General features: G+C 44.0%; 1 pseudogene across 1 annotated transcript in view; it reads right to left on the reverse strand.

Annotated features, from left to right (window-relative positions):
• Positions 1-23,957, reverse strand: part of LOC147734879 (brevican core protein-like) — a 155,407-nt pseudogene that overhangs the window by 38,761 nt on the left and 92,689 nt on the right. Inside the window, exon 3 of the transcript XR_015307511.1 lies at positions 5,658-5,815. The product of XR_015307511.1 is annotated as a brevican core protein-like (transcript). The remainder of the gene's footprint in view (positions 1-5,657; positions 5,816-23,957) is intronic.

The raw sequence follows: 23,957 nt of genomic DNA on the forward strand, positions 1-23,957 counted from the left end.
GTGCCACCCCGGTCCAGGACCCTCTGCCAGCCCAACAGAACAAACGCAGCATGAAGCATTTCCTCAGAGACCCACATTGGATACTGCTGTGGGACGTATCCCCAAAGCAGGACCTCAGCCGCTTCTCGGAACCGCTGCTGCATGACATATCCTTGGCTTCGCATTTTATCCCTGCAGCACCTCAAAAATGTTGCTGCAAGACGCCTCCTAAACACAGGACTGTGCATCGCAGCTCGCAGCTCCTTGGAACTGGTGCTTCACAACATATGCTCAATGCCGTATCTTGCACCAGCTCGCAGCCAGGATTTAAAGTACTTTGTTAACAGGCCTAACTTGGTCAAGTATGTGGCCCGCACTTCATCGAGGTCAACCTGAACTTGTGACTTCATCCCAGTCTGGCGTGACCAGAAGACCACTGTTGGCGCTTTGTGCTTTTTGGCACTGTGTTCACTTAAATCCTTCAAACTGCATATCTCTGAGACCACTGATTTAATTTTTGTCATAAATTATTTATACATTTTTTCTCCATTTTTCTAAGTTGGTGTGGGATTTTTCTTCACTTGATTATTGTTTGAAGTCCTGCATACATGCTTTTTACACATTGCCTCTAAGTCAAGCCTGACTGGTTTTCTACTTAGCTAATAGACGATTAAGCACCAGATAATTTGGTTTTGCGTGTGGCTTCAAAATTACAAGGATCTCGGTTGCTGTATGAGTAGGTTTTCACCCCACTGAACTAGTAACTCAATTTCCTACAGCGGTTATCTTGCAATAGTATAGTGCATAGTCTATATTTTTGTATTGCTCCAAGTAGGCCAGCACATGCTTCTAAAGTTGGTAGCTATGTTAGAACGTTAAAATAATATTGCATTTTATGTTCTGTTATACATATTTTGAGAGCGCAGTGTCACTGTCAGCAAGACTGATTCTGGTTTCTGAGTTCCGAATGGTCTGAAATTTTTAAGTGAATTTTTGGTTGATCCCTGCATACAGATTGTTCCCGTAAACCATCTTGCTTATGACAAGGGCATGTTTGAAAGTTTTTGTTGGACCCGGCCTCGTGGCGTGGTCCTCACTGATCTCCGCAGCCCCAGATCTACGGGTGGAACTGATTCCCGTCCACCCAGAACTGTACATGACACTCCTCCACTGGAACTGAGACAATACCCAGACCGCGTACCTGCACCCGTGCATGTGACCATCAGACTCCATGTTTGGCCACTCCGGCCGGCCGTCCACCTTCTTTCCTTTCGGCAGCCCTGGCCTCTCCTGGCTGCAGCTAAGCCTGCGCTTCCGGCGCGCCCAGATCCACCCGGGGGGTGAACGACTCACCAAGTACCCGAAACCCAAAATTCCATCACACCTCCAGCCCCCTTCCGAGGAACTGGTTTCCCTCACACCTCTGAACTATCCCTGGGGGCTGGTTTCGATGGCACCTTGGGCCTCCTAGTGAGCTGGCTCCAGACCTTGATGGGCGTCTGGGATTCCATGGGCGCATGGTCCAAAGCATCAAAGAACCAACCGCCGAGACGATCAGGCGCCTGGCCCTCGGACCTCCGGCCTCCTGCCTATGAGGGTCTGGACATCAAAGGACTCGTTGACTATAAGACAGCCTGCCTTCCACCTAATCGGGAGTTGTATCTTGGACAAGAAAGCCATGCTGATCTGATCGCGGGTGACTTTGAGGAGAACAGACTCTGACCCACCGAGCCCTGCTGACGCTGTCGCGGCTCCCTCTTGAAGCACCAGACCTGAACATCGGAAGCCCTGCTGACGCTGTCGCGGCTCCATCGGCTTACGAGTGCGACGGAGTACTCCTGCCCAAGCCCTGCTGACCTCGTTGCGGCTTGACGAACTCTCTGGTCCGGCTGGACCATCGACGCTACCCTCATGATCATCTTGAACCAGAAGTGAGTAGAACAGCAAGTCCCATCGCCAGCCCCCGTACCCCCCAGTTCGAGAATTGAGAACTGTCCGCAGGGTGCGTGGCGTGCCAGCTGGCCTCCTAAGACCGTTCCGCTTCCCCGATCCCTCGTTACGAGACTTTTGTGATCCTTCGATCGCTGTGTATTGCTCCTTACTTTAATCTTGATAAAGTCTTTCTTGATAAAGCATCACGGTGTAGTGTCCATTCATAAGTGTGGTGTGTCGACAGTGTGTACGATCAGTCCTCCCCGGTGGGGACTCCCCCCTCGATAAGACTCGGCAGTACTTGTGGGAGAGGAGGTTACAGGTGGTTAGGAGAGTTCTCTTGACCCCTGCGGTCACCGCCTTCCAACAGTTTTTCAGGTGCTGATTGGAAGCCGTTTGAAAATTATCCTTAGAATCTTCAGGGCATGGAAGCATTATGCGGTGATGGCATTGACTTAAGTGATAATGTTGAGATAGCTGTTGATGATGATCCTAAGGTTCTTGATGTGAGTGGTGGGCTTGGGGGTTGGGTGTCGGTTCTAATTCTTTTGGCCAACAGGCAAATTCCCACGGTGGAGTGCGTTTTTCAATGATCATGATTTAGGTCTTGTCAGTGTTTCTTCAGACTGTTGCTTTCCATCCAGTGGGTGATTTCAGTCTGTGTACTGGGCATGTTGTCCATGAGGGAGAGAATGAGTTGAGTGTCATTGGCATATGAGAGGACTCTGATGTTGTGAGAGAAGATGATACCAACTAGTGGGATCATGTGTGTGATGAAGGGCTCAGTGAGGATCTTTCCGGAACAACGCAGATGAGGTCACAGGCATCCAAAGTTTATGGTCCCAGGCTGACAGACAATTTCCTTTCAGTTAGGAAGGAACAGATCCATCAGATTGCATTTCCTTTGATTCAGATGTCAGTTCCACATTGCATAGGAATGGGGTGGGAGACTAGGCCAAATGCTGCAATGTCACCTCTATCCAGAGTAATGTGTATGCCATCTATGGTGGGGATGAGGGTGGTTTCAATGCTGTCTGAAAGCAGACTGAGAGGTGTTGGGGAGTTGTTGGCTGTTGAGGTATTTAGTTAAGCGTCTATTAATGATTTTCTGTAATTCCTTAGCCATTGAGAGATGGTCGCTGGCTACTTTGTTTTCTTTTTTTCTACTATATAATTTTAATTTGTCTTCTATGTGCTTTTAGGAGTTTGTGTGTGCTTTTGGGAGTTTGTGTGTATGTTTTACTGTGCATGAGTAATTTGATGAATGAAGCATGAGTCAGTCAATGGATGAATGAATGTATCTGTGCACGGATGAGTGACAGCGTGCATGTGATATTATCCACTGTTTGCTAGTAATTTAAGCTGGAGGGGGCATGCATCCATTGATCTACATGCACACTTACACCCACATGCATTCACAAGTGTGCACACATACACACACCATTCACAAGCACAAATGCACACACATATCACCGCACACACTCACAAATCCACATACTTTCATACATGCACATATGCAGGCACACATCAAACATTAAAATGAAATGAACTTACCAAATGCAGCAGAGATATTGGCCTCGAGCCTCCTGCAGGAGTGGTACTGCAGTTGTCACTTATTGGTTGGAGAAATCGGCAATCCCTATCTGTCACAGAGTGTCATAGGGTCAGTGAAGCTTGCTAGCCCCACACCATTTTGTAACAATGTGACAAATAAAAGGTGCTCTGCATTGGGCACTGGTGCGAGGCTATCAGTAATGCTACCCCTGACCATGAGAGGAGGTCCTGCCAGTGCTTTGCCAGGCTGAAAAGGTCACACACACAGAGCTGTTACATCTTCAGCACTGCAAAAATCAGCTCAGGCAACTAGGTGCCTGCGCATTTAAAGCAGCATTATAGGCTCTCCGCTCTTAAGAATGGACCACTCCTGATCTTATCATTGACTCAGGATACACTTTCTGTGATAATTGAAAGCTATTGTCATTGCCAATGCTTGTTTACAGAATGTTCTACCGTAGCAGCATCATTTTGGCACCACCCTTTCATGTTCTAACAATGCCATATACATGTACACATAGTCTATGTAATTGTGTGTTTTTTATCATTAACATAAAGTTGTGCGCTTGACGGAGATACTTGCTGTATAACCTAAACACTCACATGAGTGTGTATACTAATGTTTTCTTCATATTAATACCTATTTGCAGTTCTTGTTTATATCTGCATTTGTGTAGATTAAGTGACTCTTTGGCTCAAATACATCCACATATTCAGTTAAATAGTGCCCTGCATTTGTTTTATGACTATATATTGTGCATTCAATTGTGCATTGAAGTATTTTGCAATGTTAGCTTGACCAAAGGCCTGAAGCATTTGAATCTAACATTTAACCTTCAAAGCGAAAGTTGTTTGCTCTGCATGTTCTCTCCCCTGCAGGTGCAGTCTCAAGGCATTCATTACTTAGTGAAAGGCAGATTGTGTATGCAAGATTGTGAGGCTCAGAGGAGAACAGTGGCAAGGACGAGTGGCACTAACAAAAAAAGGGAGTAGCACCATTCACATGATATCTGGAGACTGGAATAATCCAACAGCATTTCTGATGCAGAGACCAGGAGATTGGAGTAGTAATGGAGGGCATCAAGTTTCACAGTTAGAAAGGTAAAAGTAGATTGACTCATGATTTAAGACTCAATTCAATTCAATTCAATTCAATTCAATTCAAAATGATTTAAGACTCTCAAAGGTTCTGTGGAGTTTAACAGATGGTCATATTTTCAGTTAAGGCAGATTCCCCTTAGACTTGGAGAGGTACAGACCTCCCTGCGATATCTCAGTTGTGTGGCTTTATGCTATATAAAATTATTTATTTTGGAGAAATTCTCCAGGAGTTCTACAATGCTCATACCTGCTTACCTTACTTGATTTGATTATGGTATTCCCAATTATTGTTGTCTAGGTTAGATTTAGTTTAGATTATCTAGATGTCTGCATGCATGATTGGCAAGATGACCTCATATCGATCCAAATTATTTTCCTTATCTTCTGAAATGCTAATGCTATTACTGAATTTCTTGTATTCTTCATGCTATTGAGACTGAACTTTGCTATACAATTTGGTCTGCTGGTAGTGATTTTATAGATTTACAATATATGTCTGAGATTTTTGTGTATGTTAGTCTGGCTTTGGATTTGTAATAAACCCACATTTAACCTCATCTATCACTTAGGCTTTCAGTGTGTACCCAAATGGGTTACCCTGTAAATTGAACTTGCGGATGTTGTCAATTCCTCTTTTTCCTCAGGCGCCTAAAAAGTTTAATTGCAGGGAATTTAGAGATAAGCCCAAAGGTGCTGAAACACTATTGTATTCATGACAGTAGCTTGGGAACCTGTGTATACACCTACACACACTACATATTGAATTGGTCTCATAAATCCTACCATACTAATGGCAGTGGTGGGCATCACTAATATGCATACTTGGAATGTCATCATTATTAATGAAACATAATTATAGCCGTGTAATAGGTTACATGGCATTATATAAAGGACATGGAGATGTGATCAGCATTGATCATCATCCTCAACACATTGTGGCCCATTTTTACTAAAGGTTGCACCTTTTAGGTAATTTAGCACTGCATATGTGGGCCTTTAAACTGGTTAGTAAATTCATCTAGCAAGAATCCATGTAAAACCATAGTAAATAAGAGCCTTTGTATTTATTAGAGCATGCATGGAACTCTTACCTCTGCTTGTGGCCAAGACACTATGTCATTGAATCGCTTGTAGCAAGCATTCTTATACTGCACCCATCCCTGATCACAGGAGCCTTGAACACAGAGACACCTTTCATTGGCATTTATTTTGGAAGTTGGTGTCGCGGTAGTGTTCCTCTGACAGTTACCTAGTAATATTCAAAATACAAAGCAGAGAGGGAGGGTCTTACGTTATAGAACTACACTCTTCAACAGTAAACATTTTAAATCAGTAATGGGAAAATATAAAATACCAACCGAAGCCTCTTCCTTAAATCCACATTATTGTTGCATCATATCCATTTAAAAACACATTATTCAGCACTCATCCACACGTCATAATACAAAAACAAGTTACATGTAATTAAATCTGTTAAAATCCAATGGAACGGTCGCTATCTCCCAAGCATTTCTCCTGGCATTACAGAATTGGCCATTTGCTCAACAAAGATTTGATGTATTTTTTTAATAACGACTTCTCTCTCCACAAACAGCAAACATTGACAAGAACCCTTCATAATTGAACGAGGTTATCATTGAATTTATTGCCAGACAGAATGTAATCTCTATTCTTTCCTTGCTTTAATGCTTGGGTTGAGTTGCATTGTGTTAGCAGCAACATTATTTCATGTGGTGGAAAAGCATCCAACCCAAGTAATAATCCACTTTCTTTCTGACAGGCAAATGGTACATTGATGGTGTGAGATTTAGCAATATTTATCTGCTGTCCCAGTTTGCTCATGTAGGAGACAAATCTGTTTAACAAGACTTGTAAGCTCACCCTTGTCCTGGACATCAGGGGCAGTATTATACAGAGTGCCTCGGGGGCCCAATGGGCATTTGTGACCACTTTATGTGCCCACGGGGCACTCTGGTATTACTGAAGGGGCCACAGATGCTTGTGCATCCCCTTCTGTAACACAGATAGCGTTGGCGCACATAAAGTGCCAGCGCTATCTGCAGGGGAAATCCCTCATTTGCATAGGGGCATACCTTGCCTCCGCGTCCATGCCGTAATAGCGACTTTGGCGCCGGGGCAAAAAAACCTTCAGGAGGCACACTGACAGTGCGCCACCTTAAAGGGGAAGCATTGTCACTCTGCCCCCTGATGGCACCCCTCTGGTGGGTGAAGAGGGGTCTCATAGACCCCTCAGACATCCCCTTGCAGGAGGGTGGAATCACTGACTGCACCACCCCCAAAAGGATCGCTAATCCCCTTGGAAGGCGCAGGCGGGTGCCACCTGCACAGTGAAAACACGGAGCGGCTGTAATGCAGCCCCCCGGGTACCTGCCCGGGGGGGCAGCACTTTCACCATAATGCATTGCATTTCCCTTCATTGCGCTGGGCGCACCTTTTTAAAGTTGCATCTGGTGCAATGAATGAAAATGCACTGTTTGCATAATATGTCACAGGTTCCATGAACACTCAATTCCCAAAAACCTTTTCTTTTTATTTTAAATCTTTAGCCTATTTTCAATAAATATGTACAGATACAAAAAAAATGATCAAAGATACAAATACAAAAAATATAGAAACCATTCTTTCCCAATTTCAAACTTAAAAGAGACACCACAATCACTCAATACTCTCCTTCATCCATTCAACATTCATTCCCGACACATAACCAACTCCACACACTCACAAGTTCACCTAAGGGTTAAGCCAGAATCACTCACAGTGGAAAGGCAGAACACAATAGGGAACACAACGCACACAGCCAAACAACATCAAACTTGACCACCAATTTAAATAAAGCAATGCACCAAAATATCAACAGAGTAAACAAAGAATCATGTTACAGTGCATCACAAACACCAACTTAGTTTTAAATATGTTTGTTTGACTAGAAAATGGGCAAGGTTGACGCATTTCGAACCCTTTGACTAGCAGGGTTCTCCTCAGGACCATAACAATCTATAACAGAAAGAGAAACACATACTCTTACTGCACCGACCCCTTAGTGTCAATCAACATCATGAAAGCACCCAAGCGGTGCATATGCTTTTTACCTTACTCATAAGAGAAAAACTGTTCTAGTTCTGTCGGTCCTCAGTGTGTCGGAAAAATAATACAGAAAAACTCATAAAGTAAAAAAAAAAAAAGGAAAAAAAGGTTTAAACCTACACACCGTCAGATCTGCATATTAAAATGCACGCCGTGTATGAGTGAAATATTGGGCTTACATTGCGGTGTCATCCAAAGTCCCTGGAACTTCAAACAATATTATTGAGGCAATTAATGGATCAGTTCCAGTTGGTTGAATACCAGGACGGAGGATATTAAGTTCAGTCTCAACTCCTCCCGACATCGAATCACGTTCCTGGATGTGGAAGTATACCCCTCTGAAGGTAAATTTGCTACTACTCTCTTTAGAAAGCCTACGGATAGGAATAAGGCTCTGCATTTCACTAGCAACCATCCCAGGAGCCTAAAACAAAATTTGCCCTTTGGACAATTTCTAAGAATTTGGCGAAATTGTTTGTTCAAGGACGAATATTGGCTTCATGCCAATAAGCTAGTGAATTGCCTAATTGAAAGAGGATAACCCAAAAAACTGTTGAAAAATGCCATGAAGCGGGCATGGTGGATACCACGCGAGACACTTCTTGAAAAAAGAGTTAGAGCACACATGGGTAGACTCGTCTGTGTTTTTACTTTCTGTCCCAATTCTAATCAATTGAAGAAAATTATCAACCAATATTGGCATTTGCTGAAAAATCTGGATAAAGCACTGGCACACGCTCCCTTTTTTGCTTTAATAAAGGAGAAAAGCATTGCGAATCATAGAGTACGGGCCGAGCTACCCAAACCACCTAAGTCCACAATAAGAAGTTATGTTGGACTGGCACCAGTGAGTGGTCACCATAAATGTGGGTCCTGCACTTGTTGTGATCAAATGTTGGAAGGTTCAGTGTTCTCTCATGAGGGGGTACATTGGAAACATGAAACATTCACCAATTGTAAATCCAAAGGAGTGGTTAACGGAATCCTCTTCCCATGTCCCAAACTGTATGTGGGTAAAACAAGCCAGGAGATCCGCAAAAGAGTGACGCAGCACAAATCCACAATTAAGAAAACGCTCCGCTAGTTAACCACTGGAAAGCTAAGGAACATGTGGTGGGTGATCTTAAATCAGAGTTCTTCAATCCGTGGGGCACGCCCCCCTGGGGGGGCGCGACACCATCTCAGGGGGTGCGCACACTCCACTGCAATCCCTTGGAGAATTCCGTTATGGCTGGAGGGATGAAGGCGGAGGGAGGGGAAATCGACAGGGCACGAAGTGCCAGTGCTTTTGTTATGTTAACCCTCCCCGGAGGGGGTTAATCCACGAGCTGACAGCTTCAGCTGCAGTGGGAGGCAGGATGACTCCTCTGCTAAAACCGAAAGCAAACCAACAGACACACTTTCGGTTTCAGCAGAGGAGACCCCTGCCTCCCACTGCAGCTGAAGCTGTCAGGTCGTGAATTAACCCCCTCCTGGGAGAGTTAGCTCTTCCCAGAGAGGAGACACATTTTCCAGGGATGTTTCAAGGCATGGGCGAAGTGGGCTCTGGGCAAGGTGGGCTCTGGCTCAGGGCCCCAGCCTTTCAAAGGGGAAGGCTTCCAGTGCTGCGTCAAGCCTTACGCCTGCTTCAAGCAGGCACAGGGTTTTGACGCAGCATTGGCCTAAAAGTGACTGAGTGAAATCTTGTAGATTTCACTCAGCCACTTTTAGGAGGCGTTCCTGCGCCGGAACGCCCCCCCTGCTCCAGAACGCCTCCTTATGGCGCAGGGCTTTACAACGTGACGCATCTCAGAGATGCGTCACATTGTAAATACCCCGCACCATGGCGCATCTTTTGCACCACCGCTGCGTCACAAAAGTGATGCAAGGGTTGCGTAAAAGTGGCGCAAGGGGCTTTAAATCTGCCCCAATGTTTATTTCAGATCAATACATGACCTCACATATGAGAAATGAGAGGGTGTGACAGATTATTTGCAGTAAAATTAGTGAACTGCTGTTGTGCTACATACTGAAAACACACATCACTATCCCTGAATATCAGATGTACACACATTTAGTATTTGACCAAAGAAGGCATGAAAGAGCTGAGACTGGATAATAAAATCAAAGCTGGTCTGAACTGGGGCCCCCAAAATCCTTAAAACGTCCCTGAAAGTTTCTTTTAAAATTACACAGGCAGTAGCGCAAAATGCCAACCAGCCATGTGTTGTTTAAAGAGCCTCCATATTGCTTGCCTTGACACTAAATAGCATGTATTCAGGGCCGGCTTTAGCGCTGATGGCGCCTGGTGCGAGAATCGTTTTTGGTGCCCCCACACCCAATGACTGCCTCCTCGGATTCTCTCACTACCACCAGGCATATGTGCCATTCATAAGTTATTGCTAAACACAGCGCCTCCCCATGAGGTGAGCGCCCCCTCCATAGGTCAGCGCCCAGTGCGGCCGCACCTGTTGCACTGCCCTAAAGCCGGCCCTGTACGTATTAATTTGTAATGTGTCTTTTCTGTCTTTGTTCCCTTTTATTATCAGTCATGGATTATTCAGGCAGCTATAGAAAACAATTAAAAGTTCTTTCTATTTATATTTGCTGCTCAAAGTATGCTGAAAATACAGCTTTAGGTGACTCTTTATATTTATATCATCTGTGACATCAAAATAATAAGCTGGCAACCCTAATCATAAGATTGGGAGTTTGTTGAGGGATGAGCACAATATTTTCTTCCACCACCCTGATCCCTGGTTACTGCCATAATAGCAATAGTTTAACACATTTAAAACCCTACACTGTCGTCAATAACATGCTGAGTTATTTCAAGTGTCTGGGATTGCACCTTGCATTCAGACAATTCGCTCCTCATTCTCGCCCTTCACTTTCACCCTCACCCTGCACTCACACTGATACTGATACACTCACACCATTCACCCACTTACCCGCCACCCACAGTGATCACTCTACACTCACAGCAATCACAGTGCGCCCACACTGATCACAATGCACTCACACTATTCACCCGCTCACCCTGCACTCACACTGATCACCATGCACTCACACCATTCACCCACTTACTCTCCACTCACAGTGATCACTCTGCACTCACAATGCACTTGCGCTATTCACCATGTACCTCGCCCTGCAGTCACACGAGCACTCTACTCAACCTGCACTTGTGACACTTCACTCACCTGTCCCCCTCACTGCTAAATCTGCAATCTCACTCAAATAAGCCCACCACTAACCATACATTCATTCGTCCCACTCTGCACTAATATGTGCACCCAAATTTATATGGTCACCTCACTCACCCCTGTACACAAGTATGGGATTGTCCTGCCCCATCAAGGTTTTTGTCCTAAATTACAAAAGGAGACATCTAAATGCAATTCAGTTCTGTTTGCGCCCTAATGGCCTGGAATCATTCCTAAATAGATTCTTGCAAATACTGTTTTGATTAATTTATTTTTATGTGATTGATGTGAGGGAGTCTAGTACTATTTGCAGAGAAATGTGTTTGTTTCATGCAACAACCATAAAAAAGTTAACTATAAAAAAGTTAGATCCAAGTGTGTCCTCACATATGAGAAATTGGAGGATATAACAGATATTATTCTTTGTAAAATTAGTGGGCTGCTGCTTTGTTACAACAGTGAAAACACATCACTATCTCTGAATAATAGATGTAACCGCTTTTAGAATTTCGACTACAGCGCCTGTGCACCGTTAGTAGCCTGGCTAAATAGGGTATGGCAGAGCTGAAAGTAAATCATTTAAACTCAAAGCTGTACTGAACAGGGGCCCCCAACATAGTTTTTGCCAAGGGCACCCAAAATCTCTAACATGTCCATGCCGTCACAAAGTCTGTCAGATAACATTGCTCCGAAGTAAAATAGACAACATCAATAATTTATTATTAGTTTTATTTTTTTTAAACAAAAGCCTGACGTGTCCTAAACCCCCATTGCTTCAGGCAAGCAACTTATCATACCACTAAGGAATTCTCAATTAGGTGTTCGTTCAGCGCCCTCTCTGCTGACTTTCAACTGTCTAGCAAAAACAATTTGCGCACAATTTATCTTGGAAAGTGGTGTTTTGAGCTGTGTAATAAGCCTCGGTCATTTCACCACACCCACTCACAAACCTGCAGTTTACGAAACACTCTGATTGTATTGAACATTATTTGCTAGATATGCCTGGAATATGCGCGTGGGGGTCGTTTCCAGACATTTCCGTCAGGTGAAACATCTAAAAAATTCAGCTGGGCGGGCTCAGCCTACAAAAGTTTGAACCCCTCTGTCTTAAATGGACCGTGATATCGAAAATCGAAGCTGATCCACGAGGAGGTGACAGTGATTTACGACTGTCCCAACGTGAGGCGACGCTCATGCTGAAATTTAATACTGCTGTCAATGGGCTAAATGAGATCTCAGAAATATTGAAACTTTAACCTGCAGTATCTCGGAGTTGACCCGTTTAATTGTGGCATCTCATCTCTCTCCATGCACAGGGTCTGGAACATTTAGGCTGACTGTGCTTCAGTTGTTCCATTTGTTGTTTGTTGAGCATTGTAAAGAGTGCGCACCCTTCGTATAGTAATTGTTACACATGGACCCAATAGGCCCCAGCTTCAGCTTCCTTTTAAGTGGTTTAAACGTGGACTTTTTGCTTAGCATAAATGTATAGTAGTCCACATAGCTGGCATGTTTAATCGTGTTAATGGGTTTAACCACCTCCCCGCAGTCTGATTACATCCTGTGGTTTAGGCTTCAGTGTCAGTAACCTGCCATAGCGGCAGTTACCATGTATGTGCGCAGAGTTTCAATAAAGTTGTGCAGTTCCCATAGATCTTTGCTGGACTTAGCGCCGCGTTGCAGCGTTACCGGGGCGTCAAACGCCGAGCAGAGGATCTTTAGCGGACTCCCCTTTTAAACAAGGTTTGTGCGTCTCACGTTATCTCTGGTTTCTAAACACACGCCTTTGGCATAAGCAACTATGGGGCATATTACCAACAACTAGCGATAATTATCGCTATGTTGGTTTAGCGGCGATATTATTATCGCCGAGCTGCGGGGATTTTTATCGCTTAGAAGCCTTGCTATTATCAAGGTTTATCTCCTAAGCGATAAAAAGTGGCCAAAATGCATGAATATCGCTGTAAAGTCAGCGATATTCATGCATTACGGAGCTAATGCTCTTAGCCATGTTATCCACCTACCATTGGATAACATGTCTAAGAACTGCTTCGGGGCAGGTGTTAGCTTTTGGAGATATTCGCGCTTAGCGCGAATATCTCCAAAAGTTGGTAATAGGAGATAGCGATGTTAGCGACTGTTTCCAGTCGCTAACATCTTGGCACGCCCACTTTGCATGTCATTAGTGATAAATATCACTGACATGCAAAGCGGGGCCCAAGATGGTTGCTATCTCCTACTAGCTGTCGCTAACTGGTGTTAGCGACAGCTAGGTAATAGGGAGATAATTTTATCTCCGCTTTCTTGGCTTTTAAAGCCAAAAAAGCGGAGATAAACCCTCTTGATAATAAGCCCCTATGTGTTCCTTGACTGCAGTATCGCTTAAAGTGGTTGTGATTCGGGCTTTGTTTATGTTGGTTCACAGAACAACTGAGCAGTGAATACAGTCATGTTTTGATTGACAACAGTACTGTCCATTGATTTGTCAAGTCAAGGTGGTGATAGTCTATATGGACAGATGAGAGGGCAACACACCGGGTGACCCCATGAGATCTAAGTTGCCTTTTTTTGCCAGTTTCAGATTGATGTCAGAATTTCGGGAAGTGATGGGGGGTACCTAAAACAATTGGCCTTTACACATTGGGAATCCCTTTGATTTTCGGTAAAGTGGTATGTGTGTTGATGTAAAATTTGAGAATTGCCCACATCGGTTGTACAATTCGATCTGTCTAATAGGGATACCACCTGCTTCCCTCCTAGATCGACAAGAATCGTCGGAACTGATCCATTAAGTTCCTCAGTAATATTGTTTGAAGTTCCAGGGACTTTGGATGATACCGCAATGTAAGCCCATTATTTCACTCATGCACAGCGTGCATTGTAATATGCAGATCTGGCGGTGTGTAGGTTTACACCTTTTTTTCCTTTTTTTATTTTTTTTTCCTTTATGAGTTTTGCATTATTATTGTTCCGTTTGCAGACACACTGAGGACTGATGGAACTAGAACAGTTTTTCTCTTATGAGTAAGGTAAGAAGCGTATGCACCGCTTGGGTGCTTTCATGCCGTTGATTGACACTAAGTGGTCGGAGTAGTAAGAGTATGCATTTCTCTTTCTCTTATAGATTGTGATGGTCCTGTGGAGAACCCTGCTAGTCAAAGGGTTCAAAACGCATCAACCTTGCACATGTTCTAGTCAAACAAACATATTTAAAATTAAGTTGGTGTTTGTGATGCACTGTAACAGGATTCTTTGTTTTCTGTGTTGATATTTTGGTGTATTGCTTTATTTAAATTGGTGGTCAAGTTTGATGTTGTTTAGCTGTGTGTGTTGTGTTCCCTATTGTGTTCTGCCTTTCCAAAAACTGTGAGTGATTCTGGTTTAACCCTTAGGTGAACTTGTGAGTGTGTGGAGTTGGTTATGTGTTGGGAATGAATGTTGAATAGATGAAAGAGAACATTGAGTGATTGTGGTGTCTCTTTATAAGTTGCGAAATTGGGAAGGAATGGTTTATGTATTTTTTGTATTTGTTTCATTGATCATTTATTTGTATCCGTATGTATTTATTGAAAATAGGCTAAAGATTAAAAAAAAAAGAAAAAGTTTTTTTGAATTCAGTGTTCATGGAACCTGGGATAGACTAGCATTGGTACCAGTTATAAAGTGTATGGTAAACAGTGTTGTGCTACAAGTGAATCACAACCTAATTCATTACATTGCCAAGCATTTTGCGCAGGCCGATGTGTGTCAAAAGAAAAATCTATATGGCTCAGTGTTGCTCGGCTATGTTACTCTGCTATGGTCCATAGGTCTGGGGTGTGGGGTTATTGTGACACAGCCACTCTTCAGGCAAATGAAAACATGTGTGTCAAAGTATTTTGTGCTCTTCTAAATCCTTGCCCTTATTCCTTTCTCACGTGGAACTAGGGCTGTTAAACCTAGAATATTTAATTAAGCTGGCACCACTTAAGCTTGGGCCCTCAGTGTGGGCAAACAATGAAATGACTTTAAACCAGAATATTATAACAGATTGTCTAAGTTTGGAAAATGCCCAATGTATACCCTGGTTAGGATATGTGAAAGACCAATTTCCCTTGCTAGGGAGATCTGAGCTTTTAGATTGTCCACAAGCTATTATATTGTTCTCTAAACAACAACTAAAGATACATTTCCTGGCCTTTTACTGGCAGGAAAAACAAGACAGTGAGTTGGGGAAGTAAAGAGAATCTGCCTTTATCCCATTTGTGACTATGGCCCAGATGGAACTGTATGTATATTTTCCTCCATGGCATGCATAGAGATGTTATTTGATATGGTTTGAGATTTAATAGAATGCACTTCCTGTCTCTAGCAAAGCTTCTCGTGAATACAACCCATCCCATGTCCTTGTGACTCAAGCTCTCCACAGAATACACTTTGTGAGAAAGTGATCCTGTTTGCCCTGTTCACCCCCACTTGTTTACTTATTCTGGTGGTAACTGACTCTGACTATGCCCTGGGCTCTGCTGTCCAGGCCCAGTGCTCTGATAAAAAAAAATGGTAATTAGGTGTAATTACAATTGGCAATGAAATACCCCTGTAAGTCCCTTATATATTAACCCCTTCGATGCTCATGACGGAACGGTTCCGTCATGAGCATCGGTTGGCCCAGGCTCATGACGGAACCGTTCCGTCATGAGCCCGTTGGCTCATTAGAACCTTCAGCACAGCGCGAGAATTCGCGCTGCGCTGAAGGTGATATGTTAAGGCAAGGGGAATTCAAACTACCAATAAGTCCCTAGTATATAATAAGGCAGGGAGGTTTAGAGACTCAGCAGAGTTCCTATACTGAAGGATAGACTGCTGTGGTGCTCACTATTATAGGCAGCACTGCTTTGCAGACTGTCTTTAAAAGTAAATTCTATGCAAATTTGTCTTTGGAATTATCGGTACTTCCCAAGAGGAATTCTACTTTATATTTACATATAACTCACAACTAAGGTCTCCCCTAAGTGCCCCAGGGTTGGGGTGCCATTTACCCATAAGAAGGGATAATCCTTGAGGAGGAAAAACTTCCAATTTAATTTTCCACATTGTAGATATTTAGATCTGTAGGCTTATACTGGAATATTTTATTGAAGTATAAATATTGCTAGGAAGGAGCTAAAAAGATGTCATTCAAGGACAATAAATATTGGTGACGGTAAATTCAAGAATGTGCCACTGTTGAATGTATCAAAACTAATATAGTAGAGAAGTTATAGGACTTTCTTTTCCATGCGCCTCAATCCAGCCTTCAAGCAGCCTCTGATGATTAGTCAGCCTTAACAGGCTTAGCCAGGCTGTTTTGACAAGGTGAAAAGTGACCAGCATAGAGCAGATGATATCTGATGGGGGGAGCTTTATAGCTGCAGAAAGCAGGTCAGGATGAGGGATGGGTAATTCAAACTGGGCTTCAAAGAGATCAGGACAGTAAGGAATGACAGCCAGGCCTACCCCCTCTTCCAGTACCTCCCAGCCAGATGGCAGGCCCGAGAATGGAATTTCCTGACGGTCTGTAGGGGAAGTGTTAACAGAAATGAACCACACCAGTAGGTTTAGCCAGGACTAACTCTCCTGGAGAGGAATTCTCCATTTTGAATTTTAAATGTCAGTTCTTTGTGGGACAAGAATATGCCACACTATGGAGGAAGCTACAATGCATTTGGGTGGCACCCTGCACCTCATTGGACAAGGGTGCCCCCTGCTTGTAGCCCCAGATCATTGAACAAATATGTGAGAGCTGCATAGCCACTTGGCTTTGCTACCTGAATCTACAAGGAGAAGTAGGACTGCCCTGCTGGAACCCTGGTCTCCACCCCAAAGGTTTGCAACCTGAAGGACTGCTCCTGCTGATTAAGTAGTGGACTCCCTGAAAGCAGCAGATTATCATAGCTTCCCTGCACCATCTCCATCAAGAAGTTCCCAGCCTGGGGTGCGTCCAGTGGATTTAAGGATTTGGCCAGATGCGTTGTGGGAACTGTAGCACCACACTTCCAAGGACTATCTCAGAGTTTCTAGACCTTTGGAATTGTGTTTTGAACCATTTGAACCCTCAAGAGGAACTACAGGCAGATGTTCCTGAAGTTTAGACCATCTTTTGTAAAAAAAGCTCTATAGGTGGACCGACCTAACGTGGGGTCAAGCCATGGTGCGAATCCGGCTTGATGAAGTGCCTTGCTCACCGCCGAGAGAAAATCATCATGAAAAGTTTCTAATTGTGAAGGTAAAATTTTGACCAGGGCCTCCCGCTTAGTATATTGAACCAGGGTTCCATTGCATTGGATTCAAACTTTGACTTTGTTTTTGTCAAGTGCGACCAGATGTCCCAGGTTAACGCTGTATGTTTTTAAGAATGTATATATCAGGTACCCTACATTGAATTTTTGTCCTTTTGGTGTCATTTTGAAGATAAAAACATTTCCTATATTTATAAATTGGTGTGGGATTTTTAATGTGATGTGGCGTACTTATTTACCTTATTGGTATTTTTAAACTATCTACATACCTGTCTCCTGAATTAAGTCTGCCTGCTTGCTGCCAGCTACCTAGGGTTGAGCCAGAGGCTAATGTATTAAAACTTTTACTGGACCTTATATTGTATTGGTGGCCTTATTGCTAGTGATATGTGCATACTCACCCTTACTAAAATCCATCTTCCCCCACGCTTCATTTCTTTTTCTTTCGCAAGTTATATGTTATTCCTAGGAAAAGGTTTTCACTCCCACTCTTGAGGGTCCACAATGTTAGGTTATGACAGCCCGCTGTGCACCAACTACTGCTGATCATCCCAATACACCTGTTTGATGGTGTATAAATTCATCTCTGCGGGTGGTAGAATGAGAAAAATGGTGGGGAAATAACTGGATATCATACTCTGGGGATAGACGTGTGTGGGGGCAACCTTGAAGGATTACCAGTGAAACGTAATTAAATTGTACCTTTTTGCATATTGTCGTATTTTCAACAGTTTTATCAGCATGTTTCAGTGGAAATTTCTTTTAAGTGGTATATTGAATCATCTTTGGTATTTTAAACATGATACATGGCTGTGTATGTCTTTGCTTTTATGCATATATGTTTTTCTATCAACTGAATAAAGCTTGTTATGACTGACTGATTCACCGATGGAATGGAACGTTGAAAGGGTCTATGGATGGTTAAAAGATGAATGAGTACAATGACTGACACTACAGAGGATTGAAGGGTGAAAGAAACTCTTCTAGGGTGTGTTGAGCTTTACTCACATAAGCTTCTGGGAGATTTGAAACAAAGTGGAGTCAAGGGTTTTTCATTCTTTCAGAATGATTCTCATGGAACAGCTTATTTGTAAAATAGAGAAAACACTTCTACAGAGCACCTGAGGCTTCAGGAGCACAAGAGGGGACAGGGGGGGGGAGGGGGGCAGGTGTTCAGGACAGGATCATGACTGGTAGGTCTCAGGACAGGTTTGGTTTAGGGGTGGGCGAAGTTGTGAAATGTTTTCCCTTTTTTTTAACTATTAGAGATTTTGAGGGTAGGAACGATCCGGTAGTTTTAAAATGTGAGGGCCAGCGTCAAACCCAGTCTGCTACAACAGGAAACAGTTCCCAGTGCTTAAGAGGGGCTCCCAGGTCTCTTCACTTCCAGCTGAGACCCTGGAATGGAACAAGGCAACAGTAGGGACTATCAAAATCTGACATGATTGACAAAATATGATTATCTGGCCTTGGTGTCTGCCTTCTCCAGTCGTGTCTGAGGCTGGTAGGTCGATTCAGGCAGTGCTTAATTTGAGCCAGCGGTTGCCGGTGTGAGGAACCGGCATTCATTTTTGGGTAGTGGCACTTATTTTTCCCACATTACATAATTGCCTGAGGGAAATACAGAAGGAAGAGCAAGACAAAAAAGTTATTAAGGGAGAATTCAGGAACCTGCAATGGTGGAATGAAGGGGCAGGGAGTGTCTGGTAGTGCATTAAAAAGGGATGAGGTGGATTGAAGACCATAGAGCCTTGATATTCAGTGCACCAACACTTAATTGCACTGGCTGTGGGCTTCTGGGAAGAGCTTGTGGCCCCGGCACTCAATCTTTTACTAATTAAGCACTGGTCTCAGGCATTAAGCAGTTGAGCGAGTACTTGACTGTGCAAGCATAATAGCAGAACTCCGCACTTTTCACAGGTGATACCGCCATCTTTCTCTTTTACATTCACACTGCATGCGGAAGTACAGTGATTGCCCAGCCTCCCTCTAACAACATGACATGTGCATGTCTTTGATTGGCCAAGATGAGAGCCTCATTTCCGGCCTGACTGCATGAGCAAACATTTGCGTGGCCAACCGTCTTCTCCTTGAATAGAAATACAGCGTCTGCATGTAGCTCCACCAATTAAAAATTATAAGGGATGAAGAGGTGAGTTAACAAGAATGGGAAGATAAATCCTAGGGCCTGTAAAAAGAAATTAAAGATGTCACGCATAGATGACTTTCCAGAACCTTTGATGTAAGACAAATATGTTTGACCATCAACAACAATCCCACTCTGGAGTTCTTTTCTGTGGCAAGCCAGAACTTGGAATCACTGGTTTGGCAGATGCAGAACTAGCCCTTAATACCTAAACCTAAGCTCAAAGTGCAGTACACTCCTGCTACAGATAAGACTGGTCAGTTGCATAATGTGAAATGATAGGGCCCCCTTCAGAACATGATGTGTGGCCCGCAGGTTTTCATACCTCACAGACATCCATAGGTTTTAAACTGAATGGGGCCCTTCTGAAGGCAGATATACTCCATCATTGACATCCTCCTCTTCCCTTCCCCACACTCCCAATGACACCATAGAAACAATCCTTGCGGGGCACTAGCAACATCAGACTTCATAGAGCACTAGAAGAGACACTCAACCCAAGGGTGGAGAAATGAGACACCTTCTTTTTCATCAGCGCCCCACAGTCTAACAGATATTAACTGCTTAAATATTGCTGTACCTGAATGATGCAAATAGTTCATTTACCAAATCACGTGATAGAAAATAAGCTACATTTTAAAAATTGTAACAAACCTCCCACTGCCAACAAACTAAGTAGCAGGATAAATGTCATCATGGTTTCTGAAAAGGAAAAATATAGGAAATAAATTAGTTATTTGTTAAGGTTTTGCTGTTCAGCACAATAAAAACCTAGGGGATTATTTACAGGCCTCTTGCGCCACTTTTGCATCTTTTTTCAACATGGGAAAAGTGACTTACTGGTGGCGCAAGGGGCTTGTAAATGACCCCTAGCACTTAAAAGTCAATGTCATGTTCTGAGCTATTCAGAAAGGCGCCCAGTTCAAAATTGTTTTGCATTATAGGGTAGTTTTGGGAAGGAAAAGGACAGGAAACTAGAGTGAGGCCTTTTAGAGCCCTGTTCACTGTCTTTTTGTGCCTCTGATTTTTAATGACCGTGAGAACAGGGGTAGCTGATACAGTGTCATGGATAGCTAAGGGCAAGGCAGGTGTAGTATGTGCTACCCTGGGCTCTAAATGACAACCATGGGCATTGGGCACTTAAAGAACAAAAAATATCTTTTAAATGTCTTCACTGCCTCAGCATACGTCTGTGCATTGTCATTGTTTACCTGATCAGCAGAATCAGCCTATAGGGAAGATAAGGCCTATACATGTCAGCTGTGATATTTGGAGCAGGAAAGGTTCAGTTGGCCTTTTTTGGGCTCTAGACAATTCTGTGGGTAAAGCTCATTTTAGCCAGCTTCCAGCAAATGGTTCATAAAAGAAACAGCCCCTTTAAGGCTGGGATCAGTCTGAAGAAAACTATAGGAAAGATGGCAGACAAATAAATCAAGACATGAGAGGTGTTGAAAGAGACTGCAGTCTAAGGGCTGAACGAAAATATGGATCGAAAGAACAATTGTCAGAGGTTGTGGAAGAGGAGATATGGTAGCTTGAATGGTAGTAGAATAGGTGTGGTAACTTGAAGTGGTGGTAGAAAAGGTGTGGTAACTTGAAGTGGTGATAGAAGAGGAGGTAAGGTATGTAGGAAAGTAGGATCTGCTTCTTATAGTTACCCCCACTTTTTGCCGATGTTTTACTGTTTTCGACTTAGACTGACTGGGATCCTGCTTTCCAGGACCCAAGTCAAGCTGCTTTCTCCTCTAAATTGATTGCATGTACTTTAGGTACACTCCAGATTGGATACTGGGGTACCCTTATCAGTCCCTAGTATATGGCACTCTATATACCTAGGACATAGGTACCCCAGATGCCGCCCTTGGGCTGCAGCATGTATTGTGCCACCCCTGAGAGACCATTCAAACTCACACCACAGGTTTGCAACTGCAGCCTGTGTAAGGTGGTGCATGTTCCCCTTACTTAGATATAGGTTCACTATATCTTTCCTATATCACTGCCCTAAGGCAGACCTTATCAATCCTGAAGGCAGGGTGTTGGGTTTTATGTGCGAGGGTGCTCCTGCATGAGCAGAGCTACTCTGCAGCCTTCGGTATCTTTTTTCCGTGGTTGTTTGTGATGCAGCCAACCATATATATTTAAGTGCAATATAACCTCGCGGTAAATGCTAACGTTAAAACGGTTGCTTGGAAAAATGTTGTGTTTGGTGTCAAACACCTTGGAATCATACATCCCCGCCAGTAACTGGCAAGGGATGTATGATTCCACCCTCCCAAAGGGACATATGCGACATACTAGTACATCTGGTGATAGCTCTCTCGACCTCGGCATCACAAAATGTATGCTGCCAGCCACACAAGCGAGTCTGCCCTCCTGCTGCTGAGCCAAGCTCGAGCAAGGGAAGGCTTGACAATAGGTTTCCTGTCATAGGGAGGTGTGACCACCTCCCAGACAGGATTTAGTGTATTGGGGCTAGGTGGGTGCACTCTAAGACTGTTTAATCACTTCCATGCTAGTGACAAGGTCAACTCGTCATGGGCTTTACCTGCCCTGTGCTTATGACGAGTTGACCTTGTCACAAACAATGGGGTTCGTAAATGATCAGCACCCAGCGGGAAAACCCTTAGCAGCCAAGGTGTTAAAGTCGGCACTGGGGCACATTTGGTGTCCCTGTGCATAGCCCAGTTCAAACCTGTTGCAGGAGCCAATTGCTCCTGCTCTGGTGCGAAACTTAACAAAGGACTTGGGTGTAACCATCCCTCTGTCCTGACCTCCCATAGGTGGGTCCCCAGAGTTTGTCCCACCCCTTCCTTGGGTATGAAGATGGAACCCTGAATACAGGACTTTAGATGTTACCTGGACTAAACTCTTCAAGCAGAAACCAAGTACTTAGACGATCTACACTACGCTGGATGACTGATGAATCTCCCTTGGAGTGAACGAGTTACTCCCCTGCGCTGCAGGCACCTTTAATGCATCTGGCCAGTTTCCATCTCCCAAGCTCCTGAGGACTCCAAAGATTTCTGCAACACAAGATGTAGGTTCCTGTGCATCTCTGAGGTTGATCTGCCCTCTCAGCAATTCTGAGACCAGTATCCCTCCTGGGGACCGTGCAACCTGAACCCCTGTGCACAGTGTACTTTTGCAGCATCATATGCTTTTTGGCAGTCCCTGAGGCTGTGCTTTAGGCTATGTGTCGTCCTGACCCAGAGCAGTAATTGCACTGAGGATTTCTGGCCTACACTCCACAAGTGTTCCGTGGGCTGGTATTTTGTGATTCAGTTTGAGGTACCTTTGCAATCCCTGGTTCTTTGGCCTGTGGGTCTCTGTGAAGGTAACTTTGACTTCTCTTGGGCTTTTCTGGTTGCTCCAGATGAGCCCTGACTCCCCGTAGCTTGGAGAGTCCCCTGGACCTTGCTGGTCCACACCGGCCCTGCTTTCCTCTGCCTGCATGGGTTGCATTTGCCAATGCTTGTTGATATTAAATCTGGACACTAACCCCTCAGCACTCGACATCCTTCATGGGACAGCTCACCTCCAGACTTTGGTTGTCGTCAACTTCTCTTGGTCCCCGTGGCTGCAGAGTCAAGCTCCCCGTCATCTCACCTGAAGCACCGACAGCGGGGGGCATTTGTCTACTGAGCCCATAGTCCCCCTGAAGTGACCCAGACTCTGTCCCCTCTGCTTTCAGGTTCTTCTCACCTCAGATCCAGGCTTGGATTCCACCAGACATTTTTTCATTTTCCCGGCAGCAGCACTTCTTTGAGTCAAGCCATTTAAAAACTACAAAGGTTTCCGACATCCATTGACACCTATGCACAAGGCTCCCCTGGGATAGGTAACACGGGTACTCTGGTACTCACAAGGGTGCTGGCCTTAGAACCTTCTATGTTCCAAAGGTTTTGCTTGAAGTCCTCTCCGAAGTGTCCTTAATCATTAATTTTCCAACCGCTACTTTCCCATAGAGTTTTACAGAGCTCGCTCCTTTGTTCTCACACTGCACCCGTCCTCCGTTTGTCCGCTATGTCACTAGCTTGGGTGGTTCCTTGGGGTCCCAGAGATTCTATGTGCTCTAGGCACTTTGTCTAGTTAAGTCGTGGTTGTTATACCACTTTCTTAGTATATGGTTTGGTCTCCCCCTGGAGCCCACTGTTTATTGTGCTGTTGTTTTAGTGATTTAATATTGTGTGCTTTGTGCTCTAATCTCATAAAGAGGTTCATAGAGAGTGTTTAGTAATAAATACATATATTTTATATATCTCTTGTTTGGTTCTCCTTTCATTTTGTTATTCAGGCGGTTCTAATCTGGCAAAACAAGCTGCTTTACATTCCTTCGAGACTTAGCCTGAAGGCTTCTCTCCACAGCTACCACTGGGATAGCTTTCTTTAAAGGTTGTCTTTGACCTAATCATCAAGAAGAGTTGTTTGGACTGGTGCAAGGTGCCCACTTTGATTAGTGGACAGCATATACCAGGCCAACTTCTCACAAGGTAGCTCTTCCCAATTGGAAATCATACTTAGTGAAAAACGACTTTGCGGGGTTTTCACTACCAAGACATGTACAACTTAAAAGTACATGACCTGCCTTTAAATACATTGCATCCTACCATTTGTGGTATCCAGGGTCTACCACCGAGGTGACTTATATGTATAAAAAGGGATGGCTTGGTCCTGGCAAAAGGGTTATTTTGCCAGGTC

The sequence above is a fragment of the Lissotriton vulgaris genome, chromosome 1_2 (assembly GCF_964263255.1).
Source record: "Lissotriton vulgaris chromosome 1_2, aLisVul1.2, whole genome shotgun sequence".
Taxonomy (NCBI): domain Eukaryota; kingdom Metazoa; phylum Chordata; class Amphibia; order Caudata; family Salamandridae; genus Lissotriton; species Lissotriton vulgaris.